Source organism: Cyprinus carpio, chromosome B22 (genome assembly GCF_018340385.1).
Source record: "Cyprinus carpio isolate SPL01 chromosome B22, ASM1834038v1, whole genome shotgun sequence".
Taxonomy (NCBI): domain Eukaryota; kingdom Metazoa; phylum Chordata; class Actinopteri; order Cypriniformes; family Cyprinidae; genus Cyprinus; species Cyprinus carpio.
The window spans coordinates 28,558,462-28,570,477 of NC_056618.1; the positions used below are offsets into that span (position 1 = coordinate 28,558,462).

The 12,016-nt window shown below is 35.3% G+C and overlaps 1 protein-coding gene across 1 annotated transcript in view; it reads right to left on the reverse strand.

Annotated features, from left to right (window-relative positions):
- Positions 1-12,016, reverse strand: part of LOC109095006 (CD276 antigen homolog) — a 467,477-nt gene that overhangs the window by 340,461 nt on the left and 115,000 nt on the right. The gene's annotated exons all lie outside the window — the stretch shown is intronic.

Genomic DNA, 12,016 nt, shown 5'->3' on the forward strand with positions numbered 1-12,016 from the left:
CACTGTATGTGTGTTGATCAATGTGTATTTGTGAATAAAGCCTAAATGAGTAAACTTTTCATCATATAAAACAATCATGTCTCTTCAGAAGACTACGATCAAACCATGATTCATATGGAATCTATTTACAATGTCTTTATGAATTTTTTGAAGCACCAACGTTTCTGGTGAAAGGAAGGTCAGAACATTTTTATATTTTGAATACCTGTGTTTTGAAGATGAACAAAAGTTTAATGAGTTTGGAACGATATAATGGTAAGGCTGAGCAGTAGTTAAAAATTTATATCAATATATTTTTCCAAATGTTGCATTTTATTTTTTTATTATTATTTTTTTTTACATAAATAGCAATTGTTACAAAGTACTTACAAATAGTTTATGGCAAAATTACCTGGAATCAATCAATCAATCAATCACAATGTTCACACACTCAACAGACATGTCTCTAATGGGCTACAATGCCCAGTGCTGCAATAACCTGCTGTAAATTCACAGAAAAAGGGAATGAAAGGGGTTTGCTCAAAAACAAAAACTTTTAATATTATTACTATATGTCATCAGAATTTTTGTGTTGCTAATATACAGTTTTGCCCAGCCTAACTTGAGAGTGAATAAATAATGACAGAACTTTCATTTTTGGATGAACTTTTTAATACACAGAATATAACAGCTTAAACTGCCTGTATATTAATTAAATTGCACACCATCTAAACAAACCAAACAGAGGTTTATGACCTTCCATTACTGCATCTCAAGAGCGTTTTCAGAATGCTGTGCAGCCCTAGAAATACAGCTGGCATCTGCTGATCTCAGAGCCTTTATTACATTAGCCCGAGTCCCATCTGCTTAAAGACACACGGAGCGGCAACCTTCTCTAACAATGCCTTCAATCTAATCCTCGGTTTTACCCAACACACGCGTTCGGCTCTCATCATCTATTACAAAAACAGACAGATGAGTGTTTCACATGCCCTCAAAGTTGAAGGTGTCTTTGAAGTCTTGATCCAATGAGTCTGATGCCTCAGGAAGGCTGAGCTGTCATCGACTGCTTCATTCAGGTTAAAAGATCCTTAATTGAAGTACTGATCCAGCAGTGCCTAAACATGCATTCCTGGCATCCGTGATAAAGCCCCCACTGGACATGTTTGAGTGTGAATTCCCACTGTTCAGCTTTAGCTGCTCTATAGTTTTAAGTCAATGCGCTCGCACCTGCTGGAGATGTGCAATATGACATTCACTCACCACTGCTAGACAGATGAGTTCATCTGGAAACAACCAAAAGGTGTTTTTCTTGTATTTGGCTGAGCAACTGTTAGGTGTCTTTTTAATGTTAGATTTTTTTCTAATACAATACTTCTAAATAGTTAAGCTCCAAAAGGGGAGAAGAATATTTTAAAACAGCAGTACAGCAGCGATGTTGTGTCAAACTCCAAAAATTTTAACTCAATGACAGCATTAACGTAACTGCATAATATTAATTTAAAAATTACAAACCCTATGTACAATTGAAAAACTAGGGACGCACCGATCATAATTTTTCATAACCAATTTCGATGCATTTTTTTTTTTTACAAGCAATTGGGACGATTCCTATGGAGGTCTGTTTGCACCAATTAATAATAATATAAGGTAATTAAGGTAATTACGACTTTTATCTCACAATTCTGAGTTTTTCTCTCAATTGTGAGTGTAAATTTTGCAATTCTGAGTTTTTTTTTCTCACATTTGCATGATACAAACTCATAATTCTGACTTTCTCAGATTTGAGAGATACAGGGTGCTTTCACACTAGCACTTTTGGTGCGCACCCGGGTTCAATTGATGTCAGAGTTCGGTTAGTTTGGATGATGTGAACGCTGTCTTCCGAACTTGGGTGCGCACCCGCATACCATACCCAAGTCCACTTAAAAAAGGTGGTCTGGGTGGTTTGTGTGTGTGTGTTTCACTCACTTTCCTGACAAGAGTGATTGACGTTCTGCAAAGAGAGAGGTTTATATCTCATTTCTGTCCCCCAGTGTTCTTCAGATCATTTGCAGTACATTCGTAAGACAAACTTAAGTGCCTTTATGTACCGAAGCTTTGTAAACAAAAAGAACGGTTCAAAAACGTAAATATATAAAAGTGCAGAGAGCAATATTATTCATTTGCCACCTTCGAACTCAGGTTCGGACCAGGCAAGTGAACCAAGTGTGAAAGCACCCACAAACTCACAATTCAGAGAACATCTGAGTCTTTTTTCCCCCCTTAAAATTTGACTTTATAACTCGCAATTGTGACTTCATATCTCACCTAAGAAAAAGTTAGAATTGTGTGAAAAAAGTCAGAATTTTGAGATATAAACTCACAATTTGAGAAAAAAGTCAAAATTGCGAGATAAACTTTTTTATCAAGAAAAAGTTTTTATCATGCAATTCAGAATTTTTCTCAGAATTGCTAGTTTAAATCTCACAATTCTGACTTTATAATTTGTAATTGTGTGTTAATATCTGACAATTCTGAGAAAAAAGTTTGTATCATGCAATTCTGAGAACAAAAGTAAGAATTGTGAGATAAGAAGTCGCAATAACCTTTTTTCATTGTGACCTTTTTCTCTTTGAATTGCTAGTTTAGGCTATACATCTTGCAATTCTGACTCTATAACACAATTTTGATTAAGTCAGAATTGTGAGATATAAACTCGCAATTCTGAGAACATATCAGTCTTTTTTCCCCTTAGAATTGGACTTCATAGCTCGCAACTGCGAGCTTATGTCTCACAATTCTGAGAAAATAGTCTGAATTGCGTGAAAAATGTAAGAATTGCTAGATACAAACTTGCATTTCTGAGAAAGTCAGAATTGCGAGTTTGTATCCTGCAATTCTGAGAAGAAAATAGAATTGTGAGATAAAAAGTCACAATAACCTTTTTTTATTTTTTATTCAGTGACGGAAATGGGCTTAGATTCCAATCCCAAATGTACTTGCTATTTATTTGCTCTATTACAAGCCAAACTGGTTGATTCAAAGCAAGATGTGACACTCCCTTAGCATGAGCATGAGCAGCTGCTCAGCTACCATTTTTATGCTGATGACCTGCAAATTTACATATTTGCTTGCTCTGCATCTGCTCTTCCTCTTGACTCATTAAATGCCTGAATTGATGACAATTTAAAATCTGTTAACATAATAATGTTCTAAAATTTTAATAATGATAAAGCTGAGGTTATTGTATTTGGTCTTTTAAAAAGAAAGTCAGAACTGAGTTTTTCTATTGAAATCTTGGTGCAATATATGATTCTACATTATATTCCATTACTGTGCTGTTTGTGTCCATCTTTAGGGTGTCCAGTCTATGGCATTTTTCCCATGTCCCATTTACCGGCTTCATAATACGTTCCACACAAATGACAATTTGGTAAATGAATGTAATGCAGTTTGTGTTTATATCCGGAACATCCAAGATCATCCAAAATGTTTGTCATGTGTCAAGCAACCCTCTAAGGACACCTTAGCAACTGAATCACCATTGGCTAGTAATTATATATATATATATATATATATAATGTTTGTAAAATGGCACAGTTTTTTTTAAATATCTGAAAGTACTACAGTCTTAACATCAGTCGTTCAAGCACTGTATATAATAATCAAGTATTATTTAATGATAGAATTTAGTAATTCGAATTAAAACCATGCATGAATGACATATTAGTCATTTTTAACTGAACTTAGGACTGGTGTACTGCTTTTTTGGTCATTTCAGTTCAGTGTTTCTGTAAAAAAATGATGAAAAACTAACAATAATACTGATAAGATAATAATAATACTTTGAATTCTACTAAAAAGAACAATATAAAACACACTAAGGATTAATGCGCTGCTGGATTCATGAATATTAATCAGGTTGTGTGCATTCGCTCGATCTGATTTGCTGAAATCAGTACAGGGACAATAATAGGTAAGCACCAGCCAATGAGATTGTTGTTTGATTGATGTATCATATAATCACTGTATTTTATGCTTATAACTTTTTGTACATGCATTGATAAATCAGCCTTTGACTAAAAAAAAAGAATATTTAATTATTGATAATGTTCATTTTATCTATATTAATATAACCTAAACCCATGTACATATTCTGGTCTAGTAATCCGGTCAAAAAGAAACGGTATTTAATGTTTGATCTCACTGTACTGTATGCTCTGGATTTTCTCCAGTCTAAACACAGAGCAGGCCTGCTGTTATTCTTGTGCCAAGACTGAAATGAGACATTGTCAGTGTTCAAAGCTCTCATACCATCACTACTGTAGGGAACAGCACTTAGATGGAGCGCCAAGTAGGTTGAGGAGTACAGTAATATCAGGGATGCGATCAATTGCAATTATTTATTTAAAAATAAAACCATTACAATCAATTATTAAAATAAAATCACCCCCTTCTCAATGTAGTATTTTGACAAATGCATACTTGAATAGGAAGATCATGCTGACCTTTCAGCAGAGTGAATTCACTGGGACCAGCACTTAAAGAACGAGAGCGGGAAGTACATTTATCAGTGCTGCTGAATGGACACTAGTACTGATCAATACCCATTTTATTAATAATATGATGATGAGCTGTTCAATATTCAAATAACACTCAAAACAACAGTATCAGTGTAAAACACAAAGAACTCCAGGTATACTGTTGTTTCTTGCTGGCCTACTAATAAGCTGCTAATTGGAAATGCTGGTACTCATTACTGATTGAAGCCATTCAGGGAAAGTAGAAACGAAGCTATATGATGCCTCAGGCTTCTCTCAACAGGACATGAGGGAGAGTGACCCCATTTATAATGCTTTATATGCCCTATGCATCCCACACAAAATGGGGACGACAACTACAAACCTGATCTGTGAGGTGCTGTTTCAGTAAATCTTTTTCCTACATAACCTCACACATCTGCTTGGGTCTGTCAGGATAACTACTTTTTGTTGGGCGATAGACTTCCCACAAAACATGTTTGACTAATGCTGGGTACACACTTAAAGACTTTTTTAAATCTTATAAGATTTTCAAAATGTGAGAGACCACAAACATGAGAAAAAACAAATCCCAGATTTAACCGTTTTGCTCCTAGTGTTTGGTGTGCCGTGATGTAAAAAAAATAAAAAAAAGTCGCGTATAAGTTGCATTTTATTATTTCATTCAGAAATAGTCCTAATGCCGACCTGAACATGTTTACAAACATTATAATAAACACTGTAAACATAGCTAGGCTATTTTAGTTCCCCTCACTCCACAACAAATCCTTTCAATTAACAGGCTATTTAGGCCTTGTTTACACTGCCAGTTAAATGTGACTAAGTTCCGACATTGTATACATTGTTTTGATTTCATATCATGTAAAAACACACACACACACACACACACACACACACACACACATATATATTATATATATATATATATATATATATATATATATATATATATATATATTTTTTTTTTTTTTTTTTTTTTTTTTTTCAGCATTGTGAGTCTTTTATCACAGAACAGTAACAATCTTTCATAGTTATAGACATTAGTTTAAACTCAATAAATATAAACAACACATTATTCATGCATTTTACTTCTAGGTTTGTATAATAAGCTGCTCAAGCAAGCGGCAAAACATTTAAACACAATAATTAGCCTACTTTTCTTGTTAAAATATTTCAAATTAAAACACCACAGACAGAAACAGTCTCGTGCCTTTTGCATTTAAATCTTTATCACAAGCAATCCCACGGTTCTTAATGAACTTTGTTTTTCTGCCTCCATAAAAGTGAACATATATATTGTTTTCCTTGTTTATCTAAAAGTGCACTTTTTCTTTTGAAACCTAGCCAAAAACCCATGTGTTGCGTGTGAAACAGCTTTAATTAGTATACATTTATTGTGAAATGACTGCATTTCCGTGTAAATCCATGTTCATTTTTACCGCGAACAATGCGCTTTTTCACAATTCAGCGCGTGCAGCACAGCAAAAAATAGACTCGGTACGTAAACGTTCGCTGCACTGCTGCAGACGCTCCGCTCCTGGAACGCAACCTCGTGCAGTATGAACACTGGAATCCGTTAACATGGGTGCGTAAAAAAAATACGCAATGCATACGCACTGCAGACGGAGTATGTGTGAAACAGGCGTTATAACGTAACACCAGAGCACTACTGTGTTTACCGCTGTCGCTGCTTAGAAGTGCAACATTTAAAGGGTCCGTCTGAAACAGTGTCCCACGGCCGCGGCGCAGCATAACGTTCCGAACGTTAAGTAATTAAATACATTGGTATAGCGGTATATTAAAAATTAATATCGTAACGAAAATATACACCGGTTTTCGGTGTAAACCGGTATACCGCCCAGCACTACACCCTGCAGTGAGAAAGATATCTATTATTTCCATCCATTTTTGACCTAAAAAGCCTACAGAGTCAAGAAACTTGCAGCCAGCTAATCTAAATACACACTGCAAAGTTTGGGAAGTGACAGCTGCTTTAAAGATGTAAGATCATGAAGTTATTGTACAGTGTGTGCTGTACTAGGGGTTGCACTGACTAGTCAAATAGTTCTACTAATTCATAGTTGACTGGCACAGAGACCTGAAGGACAAAAGTACCTGTAGTATTTTGGTGAGTCATTAATGACATAATTTTCATTTTTGGCTGAACTAACCCTTTAAGAGCAGTACCAGAGACTCCTAGATATACAGACAGTCTTTCAAGAAGGACAGCGTGTGATATAGTGTCAAAAGCAGCCGTGATGTCTAACAATACCAAAATACAGGTGTATGGAGTGATGTAGTGATAGAGCAATAGGTACAAATGCCACCCCGGTGGCATCAGGTAAACTGTGCCCAGCGGGCACATGCATTTACAGTAACCCTCTGGCACTCAGGTTTTAAGGGATACGGCAATTAACGGGTTAATCCGAAGCATCAAGACTTTGAAATCACATACACAGGACAATATTCATTAAGAAAGTGAAATTAAATGATTAATAAACTATTTATTCGAACCCTCGCTATTTTATATTCTAATAAAAGGTTTTGGCTGTGGAACATCTGTAATAGAGTTGGCTAGCTGGATGCAAATAAAGTCATGCCTTTTATTTTTTTCCCCTGTTTGCTATTTCACATTCTAGTCACTGAAGCGTTGTGGGCAAAGACACAGAAGGCAACTGAAACAATGTGGTTTAAGTCAAGGTGATTATTAGGGGTCCAAGCACATTGGTTTGTGTAGATGATGCAGTTACACAATGAACATGTCTCTTTTCAAGTAAATTATGAGTCCTTATGTGAGTACTATTATATGCACAACATGAAAATAGAAAACTAATATAGTGTCCCTTCTACACTTTTTCAGTAATGTGCGATAACTTGAGAAATATGTTGTCAATACAATTAAACTAACAAAAAGTAATGGTATTTAGGAGCTGATAGCTTTTGCATAATTACAATAATGGGCTTTATTAAAGTTTATGAAAAAAGAATGAATGTTTATGCATTTTTTTATTAATGCACATAAATGAAACATTTTCAAGTCTTTGAACAGATCTTGAAGTATTTGCTATTCTGTGGCGCCATCGTGTGGAAAAAATTAGCATTGTATCCTTCATTTTTGAACAACATGATGAAAGGGGAAAATATTTTTTGAATGATTATAAATATTTAATGATTAGTTTATTGATAATATACCCACATTAAAATCTTATTTACTGATTCTGTATCTTATTTCATGCTTAATCATGAGTTTAATTTTCAATTTACATTTTTAAGCAGTGTTGAATGATTACTATGAGTTTCTAAAAAAATTTTTGTTTTGTTTGTTTTATTTATTTTTATTTATTTTATTTTTTTTAGGATTTACATTTAAAAAAAAATAGCCTACTTCAAACATTTTAAGCAGCTTGAACAAAACCTGTTAATATTTATTATAGACCACTGTAACTGTCTATAATCTAAAAAACAAATTTATTATGGAAATAAAAGTGTGTACACCAGTTAAATTGGACGATAAAGAAATTGCTAACAATAGTTTAATAGTGCATGTTTTAAGTTTATAGGTGTTTGGATGTAGAAATGGACAAATCAAATGTAAAATAACGTCATCGATTTAGTTAAATATAGATACATTTTTGTTAGAGCAAAATAATAATAATAATAATAATAAATACGTGAATACATACACACATACAAAAAAAAAAAAAAAATGATAAATAAGCCAAGACGAATGGATTTTCTGTTTTTTATAGATTAAAATTGAAGACAGAAAGCAGCTGGTAAATGCCGTCACTTTAATATTCAAATCCATTATAATGATCCACTTCAGATTTATTTCTAAACAGTTTATATTCACGTGGCTGTTTTCGTTTATATTCGCCAAGCTATTATGTATTTTGAAATAATCTTGTACTTGATTTGTTCGTTCTTGCGACGAAAAGCCAGAATCAGCGTCCTCTAGAGCTCGAGAGATCGATGTTATTCTGCCCTTAGACTGTCTCGCGCTGTCAAATAGTCTTTCAGTTTTCACAATCAAACAGCTCACAAATACCTGAATTTAGCTCTTGTTGTGTTCTAATGGGTGGATTGTGTGCATTTGCGGTAATATTTTATTTTAAAAAGCTCTTAAAACTATAAAAATGCTTTTATTGTGAGCTCGTGAGACTGCACGCTCTGATGCAGCGGTGATTTCTCTCTGGTCTTTCCTCACTGTTCTGGCCAGACATCAATTATTAATGAGATCTGAGCCGGTAATAATAACATACAGTATGTTGGTTCAGCTTGTCAGTGTGAATGAAACGTGTATTTATTTGTCCGTTCTCGCCGAAAAACCATCACCTGTGTTCTGGAGCGCAGAGCAATCGATGTGATGTTCAGCCCTTAGACAAAGAAAATCTCACAAGCACTCATAAACACTCATTTTCATCTCTATAATATGTTCTTCTAATTGTTTTTTGTTGATTCGCCGCTGTTTTAATGTAAAAGGCTGTAGTTTCTGTATGTACACTTTTTTTCCCTTCAAGTGTTCAGACGTCTCGCGCTGTCAGACAGGCTGCAGCAAATATTTCATTTTAACATGTTAACAGCTCACAAACATCTGAATTTAGCTCTTGGTGTGTTCTAATTGGCGGATTGTGTGCAATCGCCGTAATATTTTATTTTTAAAAGGTCTTAAACAAGAATAAACTCGTTTGTTGTGAGCTCGTTGAGACTGCACGCGCTGTTCGGGAGCGGTGACATATCTCTCGTCTATCTCTCTGTTCTCTGTCGCCAGACATCAATTATTAATAAGCCCTGACCCGCTAATAATAAGATATGTTGGTTTAGCTTGTCAGTGTGAATTAAATTGATTTATTTAGTTGTATTTTTTAACCGATTTAAAAGTGAAACTAAGCGAGACTCCTCCCTCTCAGTCCCGGGAATTGCTCCTGTAGAGGCGCATTTTCTCTCAGACAATGAAAGTCTCAGCACACATACAGTTCTCACACAGAGCCAAAAATCCATATTCAAATCAAAATAGCCGACTTCCTGTTGGTCGTAGCTAATGACTGTAAATTAGAAAGTTGTCCGTCTTAATAAGAACAATATATGTACCGAGTTTGGTGTCTGTAGCTAAAACTAAGCCCCCCACTTTTGACAAAAGGTGGCGCTATAGAGTGCCTCCTCCACGCCCTTTTATGACCTTTTGCCAGTGTCTAGCTATCATTAATACTGATATGTGTTCTGAGTTTCATGAAATTCTAAGCATGTTATCTGCCTCAAAATCAGAATATATTATACAGAAAAATATTCCAGTTTGATATGTTGCCATGGCAACACTATATTAGCTATCAATATCCCCTCAACAGTTTTACATGGGCCGTGTTTTTTCATTATTCTGATGAAGTTTGAAGCAAATTGAGTAAAAATAAGATGCTGAATTCAATGCATTTTGAAAATGACACACTTCCTGCTGCCAGTTGGTGGCGCTATAATTTTGACTCCTAATAGTCACATATATGCGATCAGCATCATACAACGAACAAATTGATGAAGTTTAATTAAAATCAGGAAATGTATGTGGATGTTATTAGACACTTCCTGTTTCTCATTTCTCGCCATAATTTCAACGCCTCGCCACAAGCAAACCATTCGAGATATCAAAAATCCCCTGGCAATTTTGCATCCCCAATGTCTTGAGATCATGTTGACCAAGTTTGGTTGCAATCGGGTAAAAACGTAAAAAACCTATGACAAGTATATCAAATTCCAGAGCATGCACTTTTTAAATAGCTCTAAATAGCTGACTTCCTGTTGGGCGGAGCCTATGACATGCAATACGAAAGTTGTTCGGCAAGATGAGATCTATATGTGTACTGAGTTTTATATGAATACGTGCAAGTATGTTTGAATTATACATCAACATTTCTGACTGTGTTCCAGGGGGCGCCGTAGAGCCCCTGTGCCACGCGCCGGGTCTCAGCCTCTGCAGCCTCCTAATGGCCACAGATTCTAAGGTGTGTGCAAATTTTCAAGAGTTTTTGAGCATGTTAAGTGCCCCAAAAGCCCCCACAACTTTGACGAAAAATAAGAATACTAAACCCTAAATAGCCAACTTCCTGTTGGGGGGGAGCCTATGACATGCAGTACGAAAGTTGTTTGGCTTGATGAGATCTATATGTGTACCGAGTTTCATAAGTCTACGTGCAAGTATGTATGATATATGGCCCTCCATATTCCAGGGGGCGCTGTAGAGCGCCTGTGCCACGCCCGTGTATCAGTCTCTGCCCGGTCCTAATGGCCGCAGGTTCCAATGTGTGTGCCAATTTTCAAGAGTTTTTGAGTATGTTAAGGGCCCCAAAAGCCCCCGAGACGTTGGAAAAAAAAAAAAATAATAATAAATATAGCTGCAAGCAGCGATGGCGGGCTCAAGCCATCAGTGCAAACGCCGCCCCGGTGGCATCAGGTAAACTGTGCCCAGCGGGCACATGCATTTACAGTAATCCTCTGGCACTCAGGTTTTAAGGGATACGGCAATTAACGGGTTAATCCGAAGCATCAAGACTTTGAAATCACATACAACAGAACAATATTCATTAAGAAAGTGAAATTAAATGATTAATAAACTATTTATTCGAACCCTTGCTATTTTCTATTCTAATAAGAGTCTTGGCTGTGGAACACCTATAATAGAGTTGGCTAGCTGGATGCAAATAAAGTCATGCCTTTTATTTGTTCCCCTGTTTGCTATTTCACATTCCTGTCACTGAAGCGCTGTGGCCAAAGACACAGAAGGTAACTGAAACAATGTGGTTTAAGTCCAGGTGATCATAAGGGGTCCAAGCACAATGGTTTTGTGTAGATGATGCAGTTAAACAATGGACGTGTCTCTTTTCAAGTAAATTATTATGCGCACAACATGAAAATAGATAACAAATATAGTGTCCCCTTCTTCACTTTTTCAGTAATGCGTGATAACTTGAGAAATATGTTGTCAATACTATTAAAATAAGATAAAACGTAATGGTATTTCGGAGATGATAGTTTTTTTTTTTTTTTTTTGCATAATTACTATATTGGGCTTTATTAAAGTTTATGAAAAAAAGAATGAATGTATATGCATTTTTTGGATCTTTTACATAAATGAAACATTTTCAAGTCTTTGAACAGATCTTGAAGTATTTGCTGTCCTGTGGCGCCATCGAGTGGACAACATTAGCATTGTGCCCTTCATTTTTGAACAACATTATGAAAGGAGGCCAATATTTTTGATTGATTATAAATATTTAATGATTAGTTTACTGATAATATACCCACATTAAAATCGAATTTACTGATTCTGTATCTTATTTCATGCTTACTCATGAGTTTAATTGTCAACTTACATTTTTAAGCAGTTTTGAATGATTACTATGTGAGTTGCTAAATTTGTTTTGTTTTTACAATTATAATACATAAACTATCTAATGATGCAAACAGCAACAGTCTCATTGTTTTTCATAATATTTACGATTGACATCGTTATTCTGTATTTGTAA